This window comes from Panthera pardus, unplaced genomic scaffold (genome assembly GCF_024362965.1).
Source record: "Panthera pardus isolate Hobbes unplaced genomic scaffold, ASM2436296v1 HiC_scaffold_26, whole genome shotgun sequence".
Taxonomy (NCBI): Eukaryota; Metazoa; Chordata; class Mammalia; order Carnivora; family Felidae; genus Panthera; species Panthera pardus.
This window is the reverse complement of record NW_026526832.1, coordinates 22,220,354-22,226,353: the sequence shown is the minus strand read 5'-3', so window position 1 is coordinate 22,226,353 and position 6,000 is coordinate 22,220,354. Positions and strand designations below refer to the sequence as shown.

The 6,000-nt window shown below is 44.0% G+C and overlaps 1 protein-coding gene across 2 annotated transcripts in view; it reads left to right on the top strand.

The window, feature by feature from the left end:
• Nucleotides 1–1,110: 1,110 nt before the first annotated feature.
• Nucleotides 1,111–6,000, top strand: part of UBXN2A (UBX domain protein 2A) — a 47,788-nt gene continuing 42,898 nt past the window's right edge. The window contains exon 1 of one of the 2 annotated variants that reach the window (XM_019450693.2): nucleotides 1,111–1,280. The gene's annotated coding sequence lies outside the window, so the exon portion shown is untranslated. Of the gene's footprint in view, nucleotides 1,281–1,347; nucleotides 1,486–6,000 lie in introns of those variants that run through there. The other variant, XM_019450701.2, reaches the window with a different exon arrangement.

The window sequence follows — 6,000 nt, the reverse complement described above, 5'->3', positions numbered from 1 at the left end:
CTTAATCAGATACTTGTACACCAATGTTCACAGCGTCATTGTTCACAGCAGCCAAAATGTGGAAACAATCCAAATGTCCATCAGCAGATGCATGAATAAACAAAAAATGGCATATACATGCAACGGAATATTATTCAGCATAAAAAAGAATAAACTCTGATACCTGTGACATGGATGAACCTTGAAAACAACACTAAGTGAAATCAGGCCAGACCCAAAAAGATAAATATTGTATGACTCCACTTATATGAGGTACTTAGCCTATGGCAGCTTCACTAGTGGGGAGGGGTGACTATTTCCATAGGGGAACTCTGACCCTGAGATCTGCAACTGTCTCCAAGGTAAATCAGAAAAGCGCTTTTCTCTCACGGGGAGGAGGGAACAAAGACTAGAAAGACCTGGGTGTGCGGAAGTGGGAGGAACGGGTGGAGGGTGATCACACAGCACTTCAGTGTTTCACTCGGACGTGGACCCAGATTTTCAAGAGTGGTGGATTAGAAGGGGCTGTTGACTGGCTCAGGCGGAGGGTGGGTCAAAGTTTAGGGGCCTGGTGGAAGGAGAGAAGTTGGCTAAAGTTTGGTCGAGTGACGGTAGCTGGTATTTTGTCCAGATCGCTCAGTGAGTGCAGTCGGTTCGGCTAATCATTTATGAGGCAAAAGAATAAGGGAATTGGGAGGGTCTGTGTCTGATCCGTCACAGGTGAACAAGGGGGCACACGTGAGTCATATGTGAGTCACACGGGGAAAGGCGGTTCCTTGCAGAAAACCATTTCAGGAACACAAAAGGGTGGAGGGATTTCTTTAACCGTCGCTTTCCAGAATCACAGAGCTCGGGTAAAGTTCCACATTGTGGGAATGCAGGGAAATCTCTCCGCGTAGTCAATCAGAGGCTGAGGAGGTACAGAGGGAGGCAGCCGCTGGGCTCTCAGTGGAGCCCACACGTCGCAGCCAGCATGTTCCGCGCGGGGTCAAAAGGCAGCTAGCGGAGGCGCCGGGTGCAGGCAGGCAGGCGGCGGCCGCCATGAGCTCCGGTAACGCCGAGGCCTGAGGCGGTGGCGGCTGCCGGCCCCGCCCCCCCGCGCGCGCGCTCTCGGGGCTGCGCAGAGCCAGCTCGGCGCGCGCTCGGCGCCGGGCGGCGGAGACCCCGGGAGGCGGGCCGGGTGCCGGCTGCGCGGCCCGGGAGCCTCAGCGGGTCTGAGGGCCTCCAGCCCGACAGCAGCGGTGGCGCCCGCGGCCCCGGAGCCAACTGAGGACGAGGCCGCGAGGCGGCCACGCCCAGAGGTGAGTGTGCTGGGGCTGCGCCGCGTTCGGCCGGGCGAGGGGCCGGGGCATCCGCTGGCCGCCGGGCGTGGGCGCTGGGGTCGTTGGGTCCGGCTGAGCCGTGGCGCTTGTCTGGGTGTTGGTCTCGGTGGGCCCTGGATCCGGACGGTTTCGGCGACGCTGGCGGCGGCGGCGGCGGCCGGGGCGAGACTCCTGGCCAGCGCAGGTGAGCCGCGACTCGGGCCTGCAGCCTGCGCTTGCTTCCTGCGGACGAGCACAGCGGAGGGCTTCCGTTCTGACGGTGCTCGGAAACTTCGAGTTAGGAGCGTTCGCATGCCCCCATTTCCAAAGACGTGCCCTGCAAGAGCGCTGTGCCGAAATGGCACGTTTGTTTGCGGTGGCCGTTTCTTACGTAGCTTCGTTACCAGTCTCCCACAACACTCTGTTGTAGGTTTCGTGTTCGCTGTTTTCCAGGTTTCATTTTTTAAAAGTGTGCGTCTTTTTCTTTTTCACTCGCAGTTTCTTGTTAGCAATCAGGAACGTTAGAGTGGTGTCCCGCATCGATTTCTTCGTACTTAATTTGAGATGGTGGAAAAGAAAAACAGGAAACTGACAGTCTTTTTGATGTCAGTGTGAAACTGTAAAGTGTGACATTGTGTAAACGACGTGAACATCGGCCTCCCTGTTTTAAAGTCATGGCTCAAGTGTGTTTGGTAATGGGGAAAGCTCTTTAAGTTGATGTTGCGTCTTCTATGTAAATATGCTAAAAGGCGTATTGATTTTAAAGGCAGTTAAATTCAGTGAATATTGAGCACCTGTTTATACCACTAAAGTTAGTGTTGGCGTCCAAAAACGGGTACGAATGGTGTGCAGGCTGGAGGGAGTGATTAAGCACGCGAATAATAATGATACAAGGCAGAATACGGTATAACAGAAAGTATTGAGAACTGACTCTTAGCCCTGCACTGCGATAAATACATGGATACTTTACCCAATATTTAATGTTACTTACTTAATTTGTCATTCAGAATTTTTTAGCACCTACTGTATGGTGAGTGCCCACAATACTATGGTGACCTCTATAGATTTTGCTTATGGACTTTACATTGTTATTGGGGGGAACATATCAAACAACTAATCACACAAGTATCAGTTGCCCCTTGAACAATGGTGGGACTGTTAGGGGTGCCAACCCCCACACGGTGAAAATCTGTATGAATTCTGATTACCCAAAAACTTAACTACTAATAACCTGTTGACCAAAAGCCTTACCAATAATGTAAATAGTTGATTAACACCATTTTGTGTATTATATGCATTATGTTGTATTCTTACAATAAAGTAAGCTAGAGGAAAGAAAATGTTATGAAGAAAACCATAAGAGAAAATACATTTACAGTAATGTACTGTGTTCATAAAAAAAAAAAAAACTGCATATATGTAGTCCTGCGTAGCTCAAACCTGTATTGTTCAAGGCTCAACTGTAAATACCAATAAACCTACATAGAGGCTTAAAAAGAAAGAATGTAGCAGGTTGTGAGAATATGTAACAAGTGGATAACCAGCTGGGAAAGTCAGGTAAAGTTTTCTTAGGAAAGCAGTCTACCAGCTAACATATTATGGGTAAATAGGAATTAGGTGAAGGTAACTCCCAAAGGAGGGAAGAAAGTGGAATCTATTCCACTGAAGGAGGCTGGGGAAGTGTACCCAACTGAAAGGTCACAGCAGTTGGATTGAGTGTAGAATGCAAAAGGGAGCCAGAGATACGAGGCCAGGTCCTTTAAGCAGTGTTAGGGATTTGGGACCGGCTGTTTATTTCTTTCTCTTAAACTTTTTTTAAAAATTTGTTTTAATGTTTATTTATTTTTGAGAGACAGTGTGAGTGGGGGAGGAGCTGAGAGAGAGGGAGACACACAGAATCTGAAGCAGGCTCCAGGCTCTGAGCTGACAGCACAGAGCCCAACATGGGGCTTGAACCCACAGAGTGCAGGATCATGACCTGAAGTCAGCTACCCAACCTACTGAGCCAACCAGCACCCGTCTCTTAAACTTTCATAGCAAAATTTTCAAATCACTCAAATATAGTGAGAGAAGAGTACAGTGAACTCTGTAATATTACCCAACATATGTGGACCTTATTTGAAGAGCATGGGTGGTCATTGAAGGGTTTTAAGCAGGTAAATTGCAGTCTTTTTTTTTTTTTTTTCCTTAAGATTTTATTTTTAAGGAATACTCTACACCCAGCGCAGGGCTCAAACTTACAATCCTGAGGTCAAGAGTTGCATGCTCAACCAGGGAGCAGCCAGGTGCTCCTCAGTCAAATTTGTATCTTAAAAAGTCAACCCTGGGAGCTCCTGGCTGGCTCTGTGGTAGAGCAGGGAACCCTTGATCTCAGGGTTGTGAGTTCGAGCCCCATGTTAGGAGTAGCGTTTACTTGAAAAAGAAAAGAAAAAAAGAAAACTTTCTGTGTAGAAACTGCATTGTATGGGGATGGGAATGGATGGGAGAAAACTACCAAGAGGTGATATTTGGTCCTAGAGTTGTGACTGTTAAGATAGTATGTGTCCTAAGGGTACATAGCTGATCTCTCCTCTCTGTGTTAATAATTTTATGTTTCCGTCTTTCAGAGTAATTGTGGAAGGTTTTCCAGGGGAAATTGTATTTGAGCTGGGTATTGCAAGGTAGATAACACTTCAGTATGGAGCCCTGGAATGAGAATGTCTTGATGTCAAAGTATGGCTGCCTCAGTGACCTTGACAATCTCTGCCAAAGTGTCCCCTTCCCCCTAGAATTTCTCATTTAAATTACTTTTGTCACTATCACTTTGGTCCTTGGGAGCACAGAACTTCCACATTAACAGTTCTTCTAGAAGAAGACAAATATGTATTTTTTTTCAAGTACTGTGATTGCAACTAAGATAAGCTCAAACTTCCTGTAATTTTTGAATTTTTATTTAATAGTTAACTAGAATTCACTAAATACACAAATAAACTGTCTTTTAAAGTGTTTGATTTTGATGCTACCATAGTTTGCTCTTGGAGGTTTGGAGACCTGAAGAGCGAAGTGAAAAGAACCCACTGAAATGTGATCCATCGGTTCCTTTGCCCTGTGTTTAATGCCAGGAATGGCTTTATCCTTAAGGAGAAACTTCAGCTTCTGCATAAAGATAGCATACCCAGTGGTATAATATCTTGATACAAAACCTTAATCTTAAAAAAAAAAAAAAAAAAGTAGCCTGTCATGTATGTTTACAAAACATAAGTAAAATCAGTATTATGCAAATTTTTTGTTTGAATTTTAATGTATACATTGAAAGGACTTTTTCTTGGTAGTCTAAATCTATTTTGACTGGGTTTTCCTTTTGGTGGATATGTTCCAAAAAGCTCAATCTCCTCTGTCTCCTGACTGATTTTATAACTGCAGTTGTTGGGAGTAAGTGGGGTAATAATTGGGAAGGTGTTTGGTAAACTGTGATACACAATACAAATATAAGATGGTAGTGGTACTAATTGGAAGCAAACTGAAGCAAAATGAAGGAAATTCGATTCCTCTGTCCCTTCTGATACTGAGCTTCATGCCGGTGACTTAGACATTTGTCAGGTGGCTTTTTAAATTCTCTGTAGTATAGTACATGACTTCAGTTCATTTGTGTCCCATGACTGATGATTGTAGAAGCTCACTCAGTTGATATAAATAGATTTTACATGGCTTATTTACATATTACTGATTATGGTAGGAAATATTGAAATACCGGTGCCTTTATATCTATTTTAGATTCAGTTTTTACTTAATAATTCTATGCCATGTTTGCAATCAGTAATTCGGTATATTTTTTTCTTGTTAGTCTGTAAACTCCCTGATAGTGTAGACTCTGTGCTATTAACCCTTCTTTCATTAGTTCTAAACCAGAGCCTTGTACACGGTGGTGGAAGGTTCAGTAAATATATAAGCGTTTTTAAAAGTTTCATTAGTGAAATCAAAACTAAAGTTTCATAGCCATGTTGAAATTGAAACTTAACACTAAGCCAGAAAATGATTCTTACCAGTCCTTGTAACAGATTATGACGGAGGGATCAGAAAAGAAAACGGAGCAAACATTATCGTATTCTTAGTATTCTACTCCTCAAAACAAGCTTGTGAGGATGACAGTCATCCCTGTGTTACAGGTTTAGGCAACTGGAGCTTAGAGAAGGTAAATAACGATGAACTCACCCAGCTCAAAAATGATGTACCCAGTACTCCAGTACAAGTCAGTTTGAATACAAGGTCTTCTTCATTCTCTATTGCTTTCATAAAACAAAACCCATTTATTAGTAGCTTATAATTATGAAATGATGAAAAATATTAGCAGTTTGCTAGAGAGCAATAACCTGTTAAAGGGAAACATACTTTTATGTTGACATACTTTAGGGATGGCTCCTCTTTGGTTTGCACTCAGCTAGGCACTTGGAAGAAACACGAAATGTGTAAGTCACCATACCTGTTCTCAAGGTTCTTGGATCCAGTAGAGGCAACTAAAAAACACAAACAACAGGAATCAGTATCAGATAATATGACTTAAATACCAAAAATCTACATGCTTTAGGAGAGGAGTATTAGTACAGGTGTAATATCTTACTTGGGGCTCCTGGGTGTCTTAGTTGGTTGGGCATCGGACTTCAGCTTAGGTCATGGATCTCACAGTTCTTGAGTTCAAGGTTTCTGTCAGCCAGAGCCTGCTTTGGATTGTCGGTCTCCTTCT